Here is a 23,016-nt window from a genome sequence, read left to right as displayed (position 1 = left end):
AAACCTACTGCAAGCTGAAGGATGAAAGTATAGGCTCACTATTTTCAGCCGCACCCACTTGGGATTCATTCTGGGATGCCATCAAGGAGCAGTACTACCCTTTCGGAAGCTATGATGATCAATACATAAAGTGGACCAGACTGCGGCAAGGAATGGACCAAGACGTGCCAGAGTTTACCAATATTTTCCATACCCTTCGCACAAAGTTGGGTATCAAATATTCGGAGCAGCATTTGGTACTCAAATACTGTGACTGCTTGCACAAGTAAATCTAGGAAGAAATAGAATTCCTGAACATCCCCTTGCTCGACACGGCATACAGATATGTCGTCAAGGTCGAGCAAATTTTTAAACAGAAGAAGCGAGACTTTGGATCTGTGAATTCAAAGCAAGGGAAAGGTGCCCCCAAACAGTAGAACAAAGGACAAAGCCAAGGCGGGATGGCCCAAGACAACCCACGAAAGCTGCAAGCAAAGAACAGCGCGGTGAAGCTAGAAAAGGACATGGGAAAGTGGTGTGAGTTCCATAAGAGCTCCACTCACAACACAAGTGAGTGTTGGGCCAAGCAGTCACTGGTGGCCGAGCTAAAGGTTTCAAAATCAGATGCATGTTTCGACTCTGAGTCAGAACCCGACAAGGGGAATGACAAAGGGAAGTAGATTATTGATTCGGAGCCCAATGCCACTGTTGCCACCATGAAGATACAGAAAGAGGAACCCGAAGATCCAGAGGAGGAGGAGCATCTCTTCCACTCCCAGAAGTGGGTAAAGGGTTCCTCGCTACAGTTCATTGTCGACAGTGGGAGCCAAAAGAACCTCATTTCAGCAGAGGTCGTGAAGCGGTTGTGCTTACCGACCATAGAACGTCCACAACCATACACCATTAGGTGGCTTCAACAAGGACAGGATCTTTGCATGAGCCAGCAGTGTCACCTTCCATACAACATCAAGCCCTTCACAGATGAGGTATTGTGTGACATTGCTCCCCTTGAAGTTTGTGATGTATTATTAAGACAACCATACTTGTGGAAGTGACATGTTGTGTATGAATCAAGGCCCCGTGTTGTTATTGTTACATTGGGAAATAAGTTGTACAAGATACCAGAGGTAGCACCATCTACAGCCATCTCTTTGGTTACTACAAAACAATGCAGTAAGCTCATTTCCAAAACTGGGAAATTTGTTTTCCTGATGATACGCCATCAAGGAAAGAAGAAGACAGTGGCCACGACCTTTAGACAAGGCCCCTCCGCACGACAACTACAAATGGACAAGGTCGTGGACGAGTACGAGGACATCTTCACCTCCCCCATCAAGTCAAGCACTCCATCGATCTGACCCCAGGTACGCCGCTACCAATGGACCAATCTATCGGCACTCCGTTCTGGAGAATAATGAAATCAAGAGGTAGATTCAGGAGCTACTGCAGAAAGTTCACATCTGTCTGAGTTCATCAGCCTATGGGAGCCCGATTGTGGTTGTACAGAAGAAGGATGGGACTTGGAGACTCTGTATTGACTACCAGGCACTGAAAAAGATCACTGTGCTTAATAGGTACTCAATCCCGCGGATTGATGACCTCCTGGACCAACTAAAGGGGGGAAAATATTTCAGCAAGATCAATATGAAGTCAGGATATCACCAGGTACCAATCAAACCCTCTGATGTGTGGAAGACTACCTTCAAAGTCAAGGAGGGCCTTTTCGAATGGTTGGTTATGCCTTTCAGATTGACGAATTCTCTTGCAACCTTCATGAGGCTAATGGATGACATCTTGCGGCCATTTACCAACTCATTTGTAGTGGTATACTTGGATGACATTCTGATCTTCATCCATAGTTGGGAAGATCACCTCCACCACATCCGACAAGTTCTCCAAACACTGTGACAACACAAGTTATGTGCCAATTTGGAGAAATGCACTTTTACCATGACCCAGGTTCAATATCTGGGATACATTATTGATGAACAGGGGGTGCATGTGGATCCAGCCAAGATCCAAGTCATTCGAGATTGGCCATATCCAACCACTCTGACAGATCTCCACAGCTTTCTAGGTCTTGCCAACTTCTACCACAGGTTCGTGTTGGGGTTTTCTCATATCACTTTGCCCTTGAGTCAAGTCACCAAGGGAGGAGAGAAAGCAAAATTCTTTTGGTTTGAATCTCAACAGAAGGCATTCACAGAGTTGAAATATCGCCTCTGCATGGCACTAGTGCTCACGTTACTAGATTTGCAACAACCATTTGAGGTCGAGACAGATGCCTCTAACTATGCTATTGGGGCAGTCCTTACTCAACACGGGCACCCAGTGGCATATCACAGTGAGAAACTTTCAAACACAGTCCAGAAGTATCCAACTTATGACAAAAAGATGTATTCCATTGTGCAGGCCTGCTGACAATGGAAGCATTACATTTTGGGGAAGGAAATGATCATCCACACAGAAAACCGACCCCTGCAGTTCATACAGACCCAAGGGAAATTGCAGAATGATCACCATCAGAAGTGGTCTACATACCTGCAACAGTTCCATTTGAATATAAAGTATAAGAAGGGCAACACCAATAATGTTGCATATTGCCTCAGTTGACCACCGATCATGGCGTTAACCACCATACTCAACTCTTGTGGGCACGAGACTTCTGATTGGCCACTTCTCTACAAAAGCGACCCAGAATTCGGCCACACATACCAGACACTCTTGGAGGATCGACATGTTCTAGATTTTCACCTCCAGGATGCCTTGTTATGCCACCTAGGTCACCTTTGTGTTCCTTCAAGCGAGCCTGCCAAGATGATTTGGGAAGCACACTATAGTCAGGCTGCTGGGCATTTCGGGGTCGAGAAAACGGTGGTAGTACTGCAAAAGTATTTCTATTGGCCAAATCTTCGATAGGATGTCGAAAAGTACATCAGATCATGCACTACCTGTGCCATTTCCAAACCGACCATCAAGAAGCAAGGTCTCTATACCCCGCTGCCTACCCCTAGTCGACCTTAGGAATCCATCTCCATGGATTACATGTCAAGCCTTCCTTCCACTAAGCATGGAAACGACTGTGTTTTTGTGGTCGTCGACAGGTTCTCGAAGATGGCCATTATGGTGGCCTACAAGAAGAATATCACAACAGAAGCCACTGCTAAACTCTTCTTTGAACGATAGTAGGTGCACTTCGGGATCCCACAGTCTATCATCTCAGATCGGGACAGTCGGTTCCTCAATACATTTTGGTCCAGTCTCTGGTTGATCCTAGACAGCAAACTCACTAAGTCTACAGCCTTCCATCCTCAAACTGATGGCCAGACAGAGGTCGTCAACATGATTATTGAACACATTCTGTGCATGTACAACTCAAAGCATCCACGCACATTGGAAAAGAGCCTCCCCTATGTTCAGCACAGCTACAACTGAGCTCTTCACAACTTGACTGGCCACAGCCCTTTTCAGGTGGCCTTGGGATTCCAACCACTATGTCCCATTGATGTGGCCATGCCATTTGCAGCTACTCACACAGATTCGGCTCATGTCTAGTCTAAAACAGATAAGGCAACCAGATTCATTGATCACATCCAACATATTCACCAGCGAGTCCATGACATTTTGGAGAAATCAAATGCCAAGTACAAGCAGCGACATGATCAACATCGGGTGCCACACAAGTATCAAGTGGGCGACAAAGTTTGGTTGCATTTGCAAAAGGGACACCTTACTGGAGCCTATTGGAAACTGAGACCACTCCAATATGGTCCTGACACCATTACCAAGGCTATGGGAGACAATGCATTTGAGCTCAGCATTCCCCCATTCCTTGGCCTACACCCAATGTTCAATGTGGACCACCTTCGGCCATACTTTCCACCATTATTAGACACATCCGACATTGCAGAACAACTCGCACCCACAGAATTAAATCCAGATTGCATGGAACAAGTTGCAACTGATTAGATCATGGACACATAGATCAAGCACACTCGCCAACAGAATATCCAACTGTATTGAGTTGTCAAAGCAGGCCAACTCCTTCACTAGGGCAAGTGGTTCACCAGGGACCAAGTTCAACAGAAGTTTCCTCATCTCATGGAGGAACTCAACACAATGGGGACCATTGCTTCCTAAGGGGGAAGGAATGATCCAGGTGGATATTGGTGGCCACCTGCCAAGTCCACTTGGACCCCCACCATTGTTTCTCTCAGACTTTTCAGTTTCCTTAATTGTAGCACAACTTACTATTTTTAGCAGTTTTTCAGGTCCTAAACTTGCGGAGCCATTTTGAGGCCCTAAGCGATGTTTTTTGGGAAAACTAGGACCAACATGGATCCATGGACCAATGTTACTCTTCCCAAAGTTGTAGTTCTTGGATAGATATTTCTAACAAGATATTGTGCACGTCAAACGAAGATCATATGCCAACGTTACGACCTCGAAATGTTGATGTACCAATTTGCCCAAATTGGGCCCACAGTTTGGTGTTTCATCTTCTAGGGTTAGGTTTTTAGATGTTTAGGGTTTTCCATTGTTTCTCAACAATAAATAGGCCTTCGAGCCTCATTGTAACACAGTTTAGAGGCATGTAGCCGCAACATCTCTTCTCAGAAATAAGCCACCATCACCGTAGCTGGTTTATTTCTGTTTCTGTTTGTAAGCATATTTCAGTATTTTACATTAATAAAATGAAGTATTATTTCCACTACATCTCTGTGTTTATAGTTATCTCTGTAATTTGTTGTGTTCTTGTTTAAATTCGAATCAATGGTCATCCTGAAAAAATTTGAGTTTCAACTGTTAGATGTTGTTTTTAAACTTCAACGTGCGTACACGCGGGTTCCCTTTACACACAGTTGCATGTAGGGCCGTCGTATACGTGGGTTGATCACATCCAACCTGCGTGTACGCAGAGTTGGATTTTTTGACATGAATTCCCACAGTCAAATGTTAATGAAAACTTCTAAAAACTATCACAAAACATTGCAAGCATGATTTGAGGGTTACCTGATAACTTTGATGGGATTTGAATCGTCCAATTCTTCAGAGGCAAGTTTGCTCCTTTTTGATCCACAGCTCTTTGCTCCAAACACAAATAAAAAAATTGTGAGTCCAAAAGTCATTATATAGCTTTGAAATTGCAAAATATTTTTTCAGAACTTGATTTTTCATCTGATGAATTTTTTGACTTGTGGGCTTGGATTTTCGAGAATGGGTTATTGTTTCAGGATATTTTGGAGACTTCTTCGAGATCTTATTTCGGTCCCATGACCGCTAAACCTTCATGGCAGGTATCGTCCACTGACTGGCATATAGGTTAGGGAAAACCATTTTTTCCATTGCATCTTGCATACTAGCCTTCGTTCAGTGATACATTAGCCATAGGGTCGACCCCATCGTGTCTTTGTTAGAAAACCATGTTCACTCGCCGATTTTTAAATCATGATGTGATGGTAGAGCCATCCTTTTCATGGGCATCTTAATTAGAATCTCGCTGACATTGGATTCCCATGCTGTTATACTGAGTAGGCTCAGGAGTCCTCTTTAGTCCCGCCATGACTTATGCATTGAAGACACATTATTCTTCCTTCTACGCTTATTTCTAGCCTTATACCCTAGAGGCTCCTTTGTGTTGAGTTGTACTGCTACATTGCATTTTGACTATTTGTACCCTTTGGCCTTGAGCCGGCTTCACTTGGAATCATGTTTAAGCAATTTATTTGACCATGTCTTCTGCAAAATCAACCATGCAATCACTTAGCTTCTGCAACTTGACACATCCTTTGATCCATGGAAGGAACATCACTTTGAGTGTCCTTGACCAGTTTCGCCTCCCTACATTAAGCATAGGATTGTTCCCATCCCAGGAGCTAGATCATCTGTTTCTCTGACACTCGTTCTTTCCACTATACTATAGCATTCTTTTATTCTTTTTCCAGCTTAAAGAAAAAGACAAAAAAAAATTATATATTCCAAAAAGAGCGAGAATAGGACAACATTTCCATATATTGTTGGCAGCTAGAGTCATTCATGTCGCCCTTGAACAAAGCACTCAAAATAAAGTCTCTCCTTCATTTTGGGCGGGATTTAGTTTGACTTAGGTACGCCTTAACCTTGTTATTGAGTTAGTTCTCCTCCAATTGGTTACCTCTTCCAATCACATGGAGAGTTTGCTCATGCCTCCTGCATGACGAACTTATATAGAGTTATCATATGTTGCCATATAGTCATCATTGGGTCGTGCTTTTGTTCAAGGGAAGTAAGCCTGAGTCGGCCTCTCTGCAGTGTCTGTTGACCTATTTTTCAGTCGGCCATCCCTAGTTGTCAGTGTCATGTTTTTCATCACATCAGTTATATTGGTCCTTTGCTCGTGCCGATTTGAGAAGGTCTCCATTGACTTCTTTCTGGTGGGTCTTGTCCTTATCGACGACGACATATTGCTCTGAGGGCAGGCCTAGAGCCGCACCCTGGCCTTATTTTCATTATTGATAGGTCACCTTGTGCTCAACATCGATCAGTATCATGGGTCTTTGACTGAGTGGTTTCCCTTGTGTTTGACATCATCTTTCATTATCACACATTGGGATTCGTGCAGTGCCTTGGTTTCCATTTGACCCTATTGGTGGATTCCTTGCCTCTGTGTCAGCTTTCATTATTGGTTGGTTCAAAGGGTTTCTATCGTGTGCTAGCTACATCTTATGTATGCCGAAAACGTGCTTCGGTTGGGTTACTACATCTTTTTCATCCGATTCCTTCCACATTATTGGCCTATGGGTTACACTCGCTCTAGATTGATGAAGGATGCCTTAATGCCTTCCTTCTAGCAGATCTTTCCTATCGACTACGGCTCATTGCTCTGGGACAAAGATCTATAGTCCATTTGGCAGTACCTTGGGGATTACAGTCATTAGTGGCAGATTCCTTCGCTATCGATAGTGGGAAACCAACATTGTCTCTTGATTGATAGATTCTTCCAGGTGGTCGACTTTGGCTCATTCATTCAAACTTGTTAGATTGTACTGGGTACCTTGACTCTCATTATCATTATCGGTGAGTAGTCTTGCGTTTGTTAACGGTATACATCAATGACCGGTAATCAAACGATTTCTAACGTGGTCGACCTCAGATCATTTATTCCCATTGTGTAGAAATGTACCACGGCGGTCGGTGGAGACCTCGTGTTGCATCAGCATGTTTTGGTTCACTGGTCAATTGATCCTGTTAGTGCTAGTTGACACCATCCACTGTATATGTTGCAGTTCTTCATAGCGACATCTTATATGCTAGCATCTGAGTTGCGATGTAGTATTATTTTATTCCATCATTTTCATTTGGTACTATTGGGATCAGTTTTTGACATCAATGATGAGCTTCATTTTTCAGCTTCATTGATCATCTTCTTATATGTGATATTCAGACATGTACTTTTTCGATCACAACCAGATGATCCATTATGTACTTTAAGTTCGTTATACTTGTATACATAGTGGATCCGCTTGTACTTGATATGCAGACATGCTTTATTTTCTCTGAGCATGGGTATGCCAACCTCAGACAACAGTTTCTTTCTGATCTCTTTTTGATGGCTTGGCAGGCTGAATTCTGGTGAAGTCCTTCTCAGTCTCGGCAGGATTCTTTCCATATACTTAATACATTTCGGCCATCATGTACCCCTTCTCACCTCATAAATTGGGGGCATCTGTTATAGCACCGTTTACCACACTTGGTATTTGTGATGTGTAGGTTTTAACCCTGTACAGAAATTACCTACATACGAATTCTAAAACACAGAAAATAAACAATGCGAGAGCATAAACATAAAACACATATACACAGAGATTTTCCCCTGGATCCCAAAATCGGGACTACTAGCTTGATTTTTCATTATGTTCCTTTCAATGTTACAATACATATTTATACATGCCGAAGCATCCAATACCATGGACCGAAAACCATTGCGTCCAAAAAACATGTGCGAAAATGATGCACAAAACCATAGGTGGGTCTGCCCAACCTAACATAGGGTCCAAAACCAAAATTTTCCGAGTCACTACCCCAGACCCCATAAATTGGGGTTACAGGTACCCCTCAAACCCCTTGAGACCTCCCCCCCTCTAATCCACGGTTAACTACGTGGGCTAGTCATGGAAAGAATATAACACAACCCAACATTCTCCCACTTGTTGTTTTCTTTCCACAAGGGGCCACAAGAGAGCTTAGTCATTTTTCCAGCCCTAAAACACCCATTTTCTTTCTACACCAAGAGAACTTCTCAGAGCTCATAGATTTTGTCAATGCATTTGCAATATTCTTCAAAGTGTCCACCTTTACCAGCAACACCATTTTGTCTTCTATCATATCCCTCACAGAGTGATACTGAACATCAATGTGCTTTGTCTTTGAATGATATGCGGGGTTCTTTACCAAGAAAATTACACTTTGGCTGTCACAGTCTATCCTTATAGTTCCCTGTACTAACCCCACACTTGAACACAATCTCTGCAACCAAACTACTTCCTTGCTTGCATGAGTAACTGCCATGTATTCTGCCTCTGTAGTTGATAGTGCCACTATAGATTTTTTCTTACTCATCCAACTGACTGCACCTCCAAATAGGTTAAACACATACCCACTTGCAGATCTTCTCTGATCCAGATCTCCAGCCCAGTCTCCATCAACAAAGCCACGAATATCCAACACTCTGTGCAATCCCGGTCTTCCTTGGTAGCATAAACCATAATCACTAGTGCCACGCAAATACCTGAAAAACTGCTTCACTGTTGTCCAATGCTCCTTTCTTGGTTTTGACATAAACCTGCTCAATACTCCCACTGCATGTGCAATGTCTGGTCTAGTATAGACCATTACATACATCAGGCTACCGACTACACTTGCATATGGAACACAGGACATGTCCTCTTCCTCTTCTTGTGTCTTGGGACACTGTTCAATAGATAACTTTACACCTACAGGAATAGGAACCTTCACTGGTTTACTATCCTGCATATTAAACCTTTGCAATAATGTTTCAACATACTTCCTCTGGTTTAACTAGAGCTTCCTCCTTTCCCGGTCTCTTTTAATTTCCATGCCCAAAATGTAGTTTGCAGCACCAAGATCTTTCATGTCGAATTTGGAGGACAATTGGGTCTTCAAATCCTAGATAATTTCTTTGTCATTTCCAACTAGAAACATATCATCCACATACAAGACCAGATAAATAACATGGTCACCAATTAATTTAAAATACACACAGTGATCTGCTTTGCTTCTGGTGAAGCCAAGTCCCTGTATAAATGTATCAAATTTCTGATACCACATCCCTGGTGACTGTTTTAACCCATACAGAGACTTCTTTAACTTGCATACCAGTTCTTTCTTACCCTTCACCACAAAGCCTTCAGGTTTCTTCATGTATATTTCCTCTTCCAAATCCCCATGAATAAATGTTGTCTTCACATCCATCTTTTCTACCTCAAAATCAAAAGCAGCAGCAATCGATAAAAGTAATCTAATAGACGTTACCTTGGCAACAGGAGAACAAATATCACCAAAATCAATTCCCGGCTCCTAGGAATAACTTTTTGCTACCAACCAAGCTTTGTATTTTTCCACCTTTCCTTTTGCATTTGTCTTCTTCTTGAACACCCATTTGCTGCCAATGGGTTTCCTTCCAGCCGGCAACTCCACCAGATCCAAAGCCTCATTTTTGAGCAAATATGGCATTTCATCAACCATGGCCTCTTTCCAGACTTTTCCATCCTCTGAATCTACTACGTCCTTCACAGTTTTGGGATCATCGTCAGTAATAGATAAACCAAAATTTGAACAGAAAGCAGATGGACTATATGTTTCTGGTTGCCTTATTTCTCGAATTGATCTTCTCACACCCGGAGTTTGTGGCTCTTCATCTTCTGAATCCTCGTCTGCTGTAGAGTCTGATTCTTCCTCCTTAAGCTCAAACTCTGTCTTCTCAGGTTCCTTTGGCTGGACTTCATGTTTAATAACATATTTTACTCCTCTGAACACCACATCTCGGCTATACACAACCTTCCATGTGACTGGGTTCCAAAGCTTATAACCCTTTAAACCATCCTTATACCCAATAAAGATGCACTTTTCAGATTTACTATCCAACTTGGTTCGTTTCTCCTTTGGAACATGTACATATGCATCACATCCAAATACCCTTAGCCGTGATATACCACACTTCTTACAGAATTCTTAAAATTCCTTGCTGCAAAACTCTCCACCATTATCTGTCCTCAGCACCTTTATCTTCTTCTCTGTCTGATTTTCCACGAGAGCCTTAAATTCTTTAAACTTGTCAAAGACTTCAGATTGCTTCTTAAGGAAATATATCCATGTATTCCTTGAGAAGTCATCTATAAATGATTCATAGTACACAAACTTACCCAATGATGGAACCTTCACAGGTCCAAACACATCACTATGAACAAGCTCTAATATATGTTTCGCCCTCTTACTACCAGAGGGGAAACTCACCTGATTTCGCTTTCCATATACACAATTTTCACAGAAATCAAAATCGAGAGAGCTATTACTCATACCTTCTACCATACCTTTACCATGAAGTATTCGAAGGCCTTTCTCTCCAATATGTCCAAGCCTTTTATGCCACAACATGGTCTTCTCTCCAGAGACCACTAGATTTTCTGCTCCACTTTCAGGAACCACAGAACTATTGCACCCATCAATAACAGTGCTACCTTGTAGCTTGTACAGAGTTCCAATCATAACTCCCCACATCAATACTAGTGCTCCCCGAACCATTTTTTAGGTATCCTTCTCGAACACTGTTTTTACACCTGCATCATCTACCTTGCTTACAGAAATCAAATTTCTGGCTAATGCAGGAATATGCAGAACACCGGGAAGTGTTCTAACCCTTCCACCTTGCAACTTCAATTTTAATTTTCCGCGACCAATGATTCTAGCCTTCCTGTCATCCCCCAAGAAGACATCACCACCATCATATTTCTCATACTCGCAAAACCACTCTCTATGGGGAGTGAAGTGAAAGGATGCACCTGAGTCAATCAACCACACCTCATGATCTACATGTGTACTTGAAGAAGCCAAGTACACATCCCCACCTTCATCTGAGGCGGTTTTCGCCTCTACAGAAGGAGCATCATCAGATCCCTTTCCTTTATGAGGAGCTTTAGATTTACAGTCCCTTTTGTAGTGCCCTTCCTTTTCACATTTCCTGCACACCACCTTTACAGGTTTTCCTGGAGATTTAGATTTCCCTCTAGATTTAGATCTCCCACTCGATGACTTATTTTTGTTTTTGTTCTAGGACCGTCCTCGTATAGACAAGGCATCACCATTTTGGCTCTCCATATTTTTCCGTCTCATCTCCTCCGTTAGCAAGGATGACACTATTTCATCAAACTGCAAGGTAGTTGCATTGCTACCTATTGCAATAACCAGACTATCCCATGAATCTGGTAGAGAACACAACAAACTGATGCACTTATCTTCATCTAAAATTTTAATACTAAGAGATGCTAACTGACTTACCATAGTATTAAATGCATTCAGATGCTCTGTCACTGAGTCTCCATCTTTCATCCTCAGGTTATACAGCTTTTTCTGTAGGAACAGTTTATTCACTAGAGACTTAGGTTGGTACAAAGTTCCTAACTTGTCCCACAAAGCCTTCACCGTAGCTTCCCCTGATACATTCAGCAATACTGAATCTGAGGCACACAATCGTATTTTTCTCTTTGCCTTCCGATCCAACTTCTTCCATTCTTCATCAGACACTCCCGTTGGTTTAGTACCCGGATCTACCGTGATCCACTGATCTTTATCCACCAACAGATCCTCCATCCTGAGTTTCCACAACTCAAAACTCTGACCATTAAATTTCTCGATCTCTATCTTTCCACTGCTCACCATCTTCTTTCACCAACAGAATCGATCTCGTAGATCTCCCACTGAACAGGGTCTACCATAGGCCCGAGCGAAACCCCTCAGCAACAAAGGCGTCCCCTTGAAGCCAAAATAGCTCTGATATCAAATGTAGGTTTTAACCCTGTACAGAAATGACCTGCAAACGAATTCTAAAACACAAAAAATAAATAATGCAAGAGCATAACACATAAAACACACATACACAGAGATTTTCCCCTGGATCCCAAAACCGGGACTACCAGCTTGATTTTTCATTATGTTCCTTTCAATGTTACAATACATATTTATACATGCCGAAGCATCCAATACCATGGAACAAAAACCATCGCGTCCAATACCATGGACTGAAAACCATCGCATCCAAAAAACATGTGAAAATCATGCACAAAACCATAGGTGGGTCTGCCCAACCTAACATAGGGTCAAAAACCAAAAATTTTTGGGGTGCTACCCCGGACCCCATAAAGTGGGGTTACGGGTACCCCTCAAACCCCCTGAGACCTCCCCCCCTCTAACCCCTGGTTAACTATGTGGGCTAGTCATGGAAAGAATATAACACAACCCAACATGATGCTTGGTTTATGGCCTAGGGCAACCCCTCTTTCTAGACTTGGTCCAAATATTTTAAAAACAGTGTTTTATTCCATGTACACTACTTTGCCCTAAGATAAAAGCATGTACAGGCGGGTTAGTCAATACCCAACCTGTGTATATGTGTTAAAACACTTAAAAAAATTAAATTTCCTAAATTATGGGTGGAGTTCATGGTTTTTACCTGTTGATTACATCCTATTGCCCGTGGCCCAACTGTTTCCCAACTAAAAAACTAATTGGGAGGTGTATCAATAGACTTCTACGAGAAGGCCTTAAGGAGGATAAGAGATAGAGTTATTATACTGAGATTATCCCTGACTAAGTCTGAAGTATCCCTGTGCTTCAAGCAGTTCCCCAAGTTTTAGGAAACCCTTGTTTCCTTGATTGTTGATATTCTCCCTCTTGCTTGAGATATCATGGTATTGGTTATGGAAGGAGGTTGTTGAAGATTGGGACTGGATGGATCTAGAGGACGGTTCCTCTTGGAGCTGGAAGAAGAAGACTCAGGTGAATTCTCTCTGTGTTAGTTATAGCTTTCTACAATAAAAAGAAGTGTTGTCTTGTATCCGAGATTAACTGTGTTTATGCATCAAATACTGTTGTAATTCCTATATGAATGTTATTTTGATGTATAACTAATAATTTTCTTATATGATATAAAGTTAGTTCCATTAAAATGCTTTATCTATATACTGCTATGTATGTTCGAATTGAGTAATTTTCAGGTTTGGAGAACATTAGGAGTTGCAGAGGGTCTGAACCCTGCAGGATCTACCCGAACGAAGGACAACCGGGTATGGTCGCTCTCACATAGTTTATTTATTTAAGCATTTTTCCTGAGTTGTATGAGTGTTTCTTACTATAGTTTTCTCTTGCTCTGTTGGGGTTCCAACCCAAAGCCCTAGGGTACTTATTCCTATAACATTATCCAGTCCTATTTGTCTGGCATTTGACCCCATAGCCCAAAGGTAAAAGCAACCCTCTGTTCATCTAAGTAAGTGATCCCACCACCCAAATCCAAATAAAAACCCAAGTGCAACAATAACTAGCCTAAAATCCATTAACTAAAATAAAGTCAAATCATAAAGAGAGAGCCCTCTCTGAAAATTAGGAAGGCTAGATATTAATCTCCAAAGTTGGTTTGTGGTTACCTCTAAACATTTCTTTCTTTAATAACTTCTAGAGAAATTTTGGAGTGATAACACCTTGAACATATCAATGGTTGTCAAATCCAGTTAACAAGTTAATTTTCAGGGATTTATGTCTGCTGAGGTTTGAACCTAGGTCTGACCATGACAATGACCCATCTTAATCACTAGACTACATTTGTAATTAATTGATAGGATTCTTCTTTATCACTGTAAAAATTCACTGACAAGAAATAACAGAAACATATGCTAAGTGCTCTGAGGAGTCGATGATATGATACAGGACCTTCAAATAACAAATGAGCACCATAATTATGATATAATATATCAGCTAGCTATGATCAACAAACTTTCTAGGTCTACTTTTGAGGGAGTAGAGGCACATGAGGCCCAACAGAATCTGCGGTGAAAATAAGAAAAAATCCCATGATCGTCATCACAATCTCTGCCTTGTTCTGTGACTGGGGCTACTGACTTCACCTTCACTAGTGTTGTCACTATTTGGGTTCGAGATTTTGTCATTAGCTGGATTCTCATGACGTGCTTGGGCAACAGCCTCATGCCCTAGGCGACGATCCTGCAAAATCTAGGTTTCAGATTGTATTACTATGGCATGCCTGCAATGACAATAATAAGCATTGGGAAACAGAGTATTAATACAAGTAAACAGAGTATAGATATACTGTATACACCATTTAAATATATTTGTATACATATATATCAACTGATTTATATATAAACAAACACTATGACTGATACTTTACTCATTTATATATAAACTTATACAGACCCTGCAGTGACATATTATTGTTTCAAAGAAAAAACATATGTCATGAAAGGGGAATCTGTTTGCCTCCAACATGTGTATGACATGTCCCATATTTGGCCTCTTGGCAACATCTAGATCCATGCAACACAGTGATACCAGCAATGCTCGTTTCAATGCCCTGGATATGAGTTTAACCTTAAAAAATAATGGATCTACCACTTCCTTAGACCTTCATCTCCCCACCATCATTTTCAGCCATTCTACCAAGTTTACCTACAAATGTTTATATTCAAAAAGATTCATTCTTCTTTCAGACCTTAAATTTATGCCTCTATTAATTTAAATGAATGTAATGAAGAGGTTCACTAAGGGATTGAAGACCTTAAAGATATGCCTGTGTTACATGAAAGTACTGAAGAAATTTAGCAATGGATTGAAGGGAACTATATATTCTAACCTCCCCAGCAGGTCTGCCATAATCAACAGGGCTTCTTCCCGAAATAATCTCCATGATAAGTACTCCAAATTTGTAGACATCGCTTCTCTCATTCAGCATTCATGTGATGGCATACTTCAGTGAAACATAGCTGAATAGAAAAGGCACCATAAAACACCATCAATCTAATAGAAAATATCTTCAATACCCAATATCTCATTAAGTTCTCAGTCCCATGGATCAGTACGGTCTAATCACAAAATAGAAGCGAAACATTGCACAAACATGATTCTTTTCTTCACTAAAGCTAATGGTTTTCTTTGGTTCCTAGGCCATTAATCCAACAAAATGCAAAAACATTCAATCAAAATGGAATCGAAAAACACCATCAACAACTGCTAGCAATATGACTAATAACAAAGATCCCTAATACCCCCACGATATCTCAACAAGTTTAAGTTTTTCCCAGTCCCATAGATTGGTATGCTCTAACCACATGATAAAAGGGAAAATCTTCCATAAATTTGATTCTTTCCTACACCAAAGCTAATGATTCCTTCCGTTTATGGGCGAATAATCCAGTAAAATGAAAAAACATTTTTGAGGTTCAGTACCAAAGACTTGGCCTTGAAACTAGATAGTATGATAGGGATCATGATTTACCCAAAAGTGCCCATTATCTAGGTTTTGTAGTGGCTACAACCACCCTCCAAAAATTTTCCTTAGTTTTGTTTTGGAGCCTCCCTACCAACCATCCTTAATAGCATCTCTTGCGCTGTCAAGCACATCAGCTTCATCTCTTTCATAGAGTCTTATCAGCATGTGCATGCAAGTTTGTTCCACCTCCTTCATAGGTTGATTTCCGGACTTAATGTCAATTGCTGGTTGAGCAAGTCCCTCTGGGAATTGCACAATTTAGGAGGGGAACCAATATTCCATCCAGAAATTGTGCAAACCCATTTGGACACCCAGCTAGGTTCTCGAATTGCGTAATTTTTCCTGTCAGTCTTCCTCTCAAAAATTGTGCAATTCATCCCAGGACTGCTTAGCCCAGAAATTGCGAAATTCTGGGTAGCAATTTCTTGCTGCACCCAGAAATTGTGCAATCCCTCTAGGACAGCCAGCCTAGTAGCTAGCAAAAATTGCACAAATCTAGCAAGGTAGTCTGCTGGGCTAAGAAATTTCGCAATGCAGTCAGAGAGGCTTCCTTGAGAAAATTGCGAGGTTTGACCCACGACAACTGCTTAGCCCAGAAATTGTGCAATCCTGGGATACAATCACTTGTTCCTCCAAGAAATTGTGCAATCCCTCTGGGACTTCCATCTCTGCTCAACCCAGAAACTGCATAGAGTTTCATCCCAGGCTCGCAAACCGATGCATGTGCCTTCAAGTTGACTAGTTCCCTCCAATACCAAGCAAAACTTATTTTCATGCATGGACTACTTTCCCAAGGTAGCATGCAAAGGCATCCCTTGATTTAGGGATCTATGTTTGGTAGTTGGAGGTTACATGCAATGCTCATTTTATAAACCACCCACCAAGTGTCACTCTTCCTAGATTTGTGGCATGCGCGTCCTCGATTTTATCAAAAATTATCAACCGGACACTGCAAAGCTCATTCCTCACATCGACCTTGCATCTCTGACATCCCAAATTGCATCGAGGAGTCGTCGGCTCATTCAGATCAATTGTTTCGGGGTAAGCCTGCTTTTCATGTCTTGTGTGGCATTTTCGTCACTTTTTATGTTTCTCTTTGTGTGAGTGTTGTCTGCTTGGTTTCAGTGAGCGCTTGTTGTCGTTTTGATGTATGTTAGCTTGTAAAAGCATCGTTTCAGTTTTCATTCACATCTCACTATTGTTGCATGCATGGCATTGTTTTTTCATGGACGGTCTCCGTTGTGGCGACTTGCTTCACACACATGCATGCTTTCCCATTTATGAATCTTGCACTTTTTTTTTTGCATGTATGATCATTCACTCATGTTTGCACTCATCTCATCATGCATTTGGACTTCTCATTTTTTTAGTCGCCCGTCATCCAATCTGGGGTGCCTTGGCCTAGACCGTACCTTCCTCAGCTAGCACTGGGAATTTCCAGAAGCAAAGGCTCTATTTTCCCTCCAAAATTTACGCAAGACTGGCCCAGCACTAACCTCTAGGTTTGCATTGCGCAATTCTTGGAGGCAGTGTCCTATTGGCCCTAGAAACTGTGTAATGCAGTTTGCTCATTGCATGTCACTGCTACTGAAATTGTGCATTGCACAGTTTCAATCCTTAGTAGGCCGGCTGGACTGTGCATTGCACAGTTCTAGAAGTCAGTCAGCCTCCCGACAGCCTGGACTATGCCTCATGCAGTTTTGGCAGTCAGTCTCCTAGCCTCCTGGTGAAAATTGTGTAATCTTCACATGTAATCACACATGTATGTTGCATGTCAATCTTCTAGTTTGTTTTGGTTTTCAATTGACAAATTTCTTGTCATGAGTGTTTCTATGTCTCCAGGTATCACAGGTGTTCGTCTACCTCTAAGTAGCATAGGTACAATGACTTCTAGGAGAGCAGAGTCGAAGACACCATTCAGATCACAATTGGGGATGTAGTAGAGCAAGTGTCTATGAACTTTCCTATCCACGAATGCATAAAGTTGTTTATGGACAAGGATATCAAGATAAATGGCAATGACATCACAGTGAGAAACACCATCAGCAGTAGTAGAAGGAAACACACCTGCACGCAACGAACGCAAGAGGAAGGTTGTTGACAACACAAAGGCAGAACAAAGTTGCAAGCTCAAGCAGATCCACTTGTGATGAAAGAAACTTTGGAGACTGAGGATATGAGGTGACGACACGACAAGAGGATCACGTGAATGCAAAGAGAGAAATGTAGAAGGCGTTGCAGGTGCGCAAGAGGCATCTCAAGGAAGAACAGGAGTTGCACAGACAAGAGAAGGAGTTGCAGCAGGAACATACATAGCAAAGGGAACAACATGCACATATGGATGAAACCGCGCCCGTACAAGTTATAGATCCATCCAAGTAGCTAGCACAAAGCAGACAAGGTGAGAAGTTTTGTTGATCGCATGCGGGGGAATTCAGCAGCATGCATGTCATTATGCGTACACATGCGATCCCACCCATTTGACACACTCACCGAGGCCAAGACAAGAAGCAAGTCCGACTAGAGCCAAATATGTATTCCGACAAGTTGATGTGCACAGCCACTAGCACATGCTTGGAGATTAGTGTAGACACTATGCAACAACATGATACTGGTCTGGTCGCACCCAGGACGACCATGCACATGCTATCAGATGAGTTGGACGGAGGATCCATATCAGTGTACCCGGATGCAACGGAGGAAAGAGTTCACTTTAAGGAGGATGTCACCATTGAGTGCACAGACATCATCACAAACGATCAAGCTTGGCATTAGTTCACCACCATCGACCATCATGAGGATGTCGAAGAATTGGTCTCACAATAACGGTCTAAATGTTAGTGATGTCTTGCATGGATATCTCAAGCCATTTTGTCTCACATGGGTACATGTGCATATTGTATGTAACATTTTGTCAAGTAGAAGTTCAAGTGTCGATAGTTGAATGTAATAGTCATAGAGTAGTTGAAGAGTCATGAGGATACATGAACAGTCATAAAGGGGAATGTCAAGGGTCACCCCACCCTTTGCTATAAATAGTCCCTTATAACTCATTGTAAAGGATTTTGGTCAACCATGCTTCTGATAGGAGTATCTTAGAGAGATCTTGGACAATATTGTAACGAGCCTTGGCTTCTCCACTGTGCAGAGCTAGTATATCTTTTTGGAGGAGTGGGTGGCAGCAACTGTAACATTTTGCTGTCGAAACTAGTGGTCAGTCATGGTTGTATTTTATGACTAGAACTTACACTTCTTAATATAACAAAGCCAACACTTTTCATGCATATGTCGTATTGTATTTCAACTATCTTGTTTACTCTAAATGATATATGTATCTTTTTTACGCATGCATGTGTACCTATTTTCTGTATATGTATGTATCAATCTTACTGAAATGTGTTATTAGTTTAACCATCACTTTGGACTTCTCTCTTACTTGACTTCCATGTTATGATGCATCTTTTCTCATGTGTTCCCTTCTTAACTACGTGCTTTCATAGGTTTCCAAGGGGGCACTCACCTCACCCTCCGTGTGTTAGAACCACTCATGCACCTTCCTTGAATTAGTGCATATGCCACACCCTTGCTACCAACAAGGACATCTTACTTGCCTCTATGTGAAACTGTGGTTAAGACGATACCGTACGACCCACTATTGGGACTCCTACACGAAACGATCTGAGGTCTAATTGGGACTTCTTATCGGGGAGATCCCCTGACATGTTGGCAGGTCCAACACTATCAACATTTCTGGCGCTAGAAGGAGGGCTAGATGACAAGTTGTGTCCTCTCATCCAGTTTTGAACCTTTACACATCTATCATGGATACTGTCACACTCACCCCTCCATGATGTTTTTCGTATGCCAAACCTCTCAACATCACGAGGGAGTTTGATAATCTCTTGGTCGAATTCACGTATGATGGTGAAGGTGAAGTAGCCTGGCCTGAGTTCTTAGAAGACTTCTATGCATTCCTTGTAGACAAGTTCTATGCAGAAGAGGCCAGCGTGCTTCTTGCATACACACTTCACGAATCTCCACTACAGTGGTGCTGGAGTTTTCCACCCAACAGTGTGCACTCACTTGAGCAATTCTATGATCTCATTGAATCTACTTTCCATCATTTTGATCGAGAACCTCTTGGCAAAAAACTGTTAGAGCAATGGAAGGCTCCACAAGAATCGCTTGATGATTTTTGGCAGCTCTTCTGTGTTTTGCAGTTTCAAGCTCTGAAGAGTCAAATGAAATTTCAGTATCTCATTGACATATATGAATATTGTCTTATCAAATTTTTCAATCCCAAGAAGAATTTAAAGCTTAAGCCCTGCTCAACATACTTTGGTGATGGAGTTGTGCAACCACAGACGGACACGGTCGCTGTCACAAGTGACTGTCCATCGTCCCCTCATCAAACATCTCTACCACCACAAAGTGATGTGGGACAACATGCACACACATTTGTTGAACCAGCACGTCCTCCTGACATTGCTCCTTATGATTTTTGCACAGACTTGGTTGGGAATCCCATGGATTATGACATGTATTTCGTACCTCAACCTCCATCCTCGTATTCTAATAATCCTCCAGATTGCATTGCCTTGTGTTCTTCCATTCCAAACTCTACATTTGTTTTGAACAAGGATCGATCTATCGATGGAGTTGGTGTTTCACAACCAACATGCACTGTCATTCATGAAGAGTATGACTGGGAGCTTGAACATCCATCGGCAGCAGAGGACCATCCCTATCTGTCCGTACCTCCTCCATTTTTTCCTAACATCCTTGGTGATCTTTCCATCCTTGATTTTTCATGTGTATCTTCGTCCACGTATGCACCCATTGTTCATCATTCGCAGGACACACTAAATTTCAGTCCAACATCTAACAACGGATAGGACCAATCATTATTTGATCATCCACTTGATTTTTCATCTATCCTTTCCAGAAACGCAGAGGATGAACATTATTGCTTCTCATCTACTCCTTTGTGTGATTCATCAAATCATGAGGATGCCAACCAGCATACTCATTTTTATGATCTTGATTGTTGTGATCTCTTTACCTCATCATCCGATCATGATGTTGATTCACTCATTGTTAATCCATCTAGGTCACTGGTCTATGATGATCCATTTGTCAATGAAGTCGAAACCCCGCAGACTGTCGAGGCACTTCAGCCTGAGCTGATGGTGATGTCAGGCCCTCACTATCCTGAGGTTGATTTCACTTCTGATCAAGAAATTGTTCAAACAAGCAAGGCTCCTCATCACTCATCTGTATGCATTAAAGATCAATCTAACATTCATATTTCACTTCCTTCACTCGAACTACACGATCCCATCGCTCATGCATTGGAGGAATATTACATAGCAACCACACTTGTGCAACATAATTGGTATACCTTTCCCATGTTTTCTTGCATGTCATGGTCAAGGGAATGCATACACTCATCATTTTCAGGCGGTGTAGCACAACACCATGGCAAGTCCACAGAGTGCATGTCCTGCGCTTTCACTCTTTTTTGTTCTGTGGACACATTTAAGCTCGGAGTGTGTCTGTCTTCATTGTTGTATCTTTCACATATGCTGGTTCACACAGATGTGTTGTTCGCGAACCATGCCTTCACCAACATGAGTCAACCAATGCACCGATGGCTGTATTGGAAGTATCATTTCATGTGAGAGGACCCATGCTCTATTAGCTTAGGAGTAGAAGTAGTGTTTTCTTTAAGTTGTTTTCTTGCATGCATGTTTGCTTATTTCTTTGTGTGTTTTCTTGCTTGCTTGTTTGTTTTCTTACTCGCTTTTCTTCGGCATTTGCTTATGATTTTTTCTTTGTGTTCAGGTTTGTTTGCTTGTTCATGTCTGTAGGTTAGTTTTACATGGACCATGTGTGACTCTTGAAACAAGTTGGGTGAAGTACAAGAGGACTTGTACAACTATCAATACTTGGTTATCTGTTGTCCTACCTCTGTATGAAGAACTTGTTATCTTTAGTCCATGATATGTTGATGGAAAATATGTACTATTTGAAGTGAAACTTGGTGAAAACACAATGCTTGTGCACTAACTAGTGTCACCTACTATAGTCGGTTTTTTTTGGGTTAATCCTTGTCAACTCAGTCAAGTAGAGTAGGGCGAGGGGGAAAACCTTAAAAAGCACGTCAGAGGTATATATAAACTAATTCTTTGAAGGAACAATATCTTCTGCTCTCAATAAGTCAGGATCCCTCTTCTACCTCTGAAATGAATAAGTTCTACGCACAGTTATGAAAATAAAAAATGAAAACTGAAAAATTTCGAAAAAAATGAAAAATGAATAAGGCAAAAGAAGAGAAAGGCTTCCTGCACAGAGAGGTGATAAAAGTAACTGTGTTAGGGTACTGACTAGGCTCATTGGCAGCAGAGTGATGCTTGTGTTCTTGCATGACTCCGCCAGAAACTGTCCAGGCCTACTGGCATCTGAACAACACTAGAGATGAAACTAAAACTCTGACGAACATATGAATTGTGCACCAATATACCCCTCATCCCCAATCTAAACAACTGTGTTGGCTTGGCTTGGAATTTGTGTCAATCGACCAAGAGCCAGACAGATGCTACATATTACAATCAAGCAAGTGTGGAAACCAAGGAATAGAGAACTGGACAATACTTCCGGAGGTGTTAGACTTGCTTCTCACGAACAAGGTCCATTCAGAGAGCTCGAGTTCTACTAGTGTGTTGCCAAATGTTGTAGTGGATACAACCACCCTCTAATATTTTTCCTTAGCTTCATTTTGGAGCCTCCCTACCAAGCATCCTCAGCAGCATCTCTGGCACTGTAAAGCACATCAACTTCAATTGTTTCATAGAGTCTTTTCAGCCTGTGCATGCAAGTTTGTTCCACCTCCTTCACAAGCTAATTTCTTGACTTAGTGTCAGTCGCTGGTTGAGCAGCTCCCTTTTGGAATTGTGCAATTATGGAGGGGAACTAGCCTTCCCTCAAGAAATGTCACAAACCCAGCTGGACACCCAGCTGGGCTCCAGAACAATGCAATTCCTCTTATCAGTATTCGTCTCAAAAATTGTGCAATTCATCCAAGGACAACTACTTAACACAAAAATTACGCAATTTTGGGTAGCAGTCACCTACTTCTCCCAAAAATTGTGCAATCCCTCTGGGACAGCTAGCCCAACAACTAGCAAAAATTGCATAAATCCAACCAGGCAACCTGCTGGGCTCAAAAATTGCACAATGCAGTCAGACATGCTTCTTTGAGAAAATTGTGAGGTCTGACCCAGGATAGCTACTCAGCCCAAAATTGTGCAATTCTGGGAGACAGTCACCTATTTCTCCTAGAACTTGTGCAATCCCTCTGGGACTACCATCTTTGCTCAGCCCAAAAACTGCACAAAGTTTCATCCCAGGTGTTGAGCAGTAAAAAGGATCTTTTTCACCTCTATTTACCCTACATTAATTATCAATCTAGGTACGATTTGTTA

The 23,016-nt window shown here is 41.8% G+C and overlaps 1 pseudogene; it reads right to left on the bottom strand.

Moving 5' to 3' along the window:
- Positions 1-14,106: 14,106 nt before the first annotated feature.
- LOC149195589 (putative serine/threonine-protein kinase At1g01540) overlaps positions 14,107-23,016 on the bottom strand; it is a 28,797-nt pseudogene continuing 19,887 nt past the window's right edge.

The sequence above is a fragment of the Pinus tabuliformis genome, chromosome 2_2, assembly GCF_031772625.1.
Source record: "Pinus tabuliformis cultivar Carrire ecotype Pingquan chromosome 2_2, CPIR1, whole genome shotgun sequence".
Lineage (NCBI taxonomy): Eukaryota > Viridiplantae > Streptophyta > Pinopsida > Pinales > Pinaceae > Pinus > Pinus tabuliformis.
Note: the sequence above shows the minus strand (reverse complement) of the source record. Positions and strands in the feature narration are given on the sequence as shown.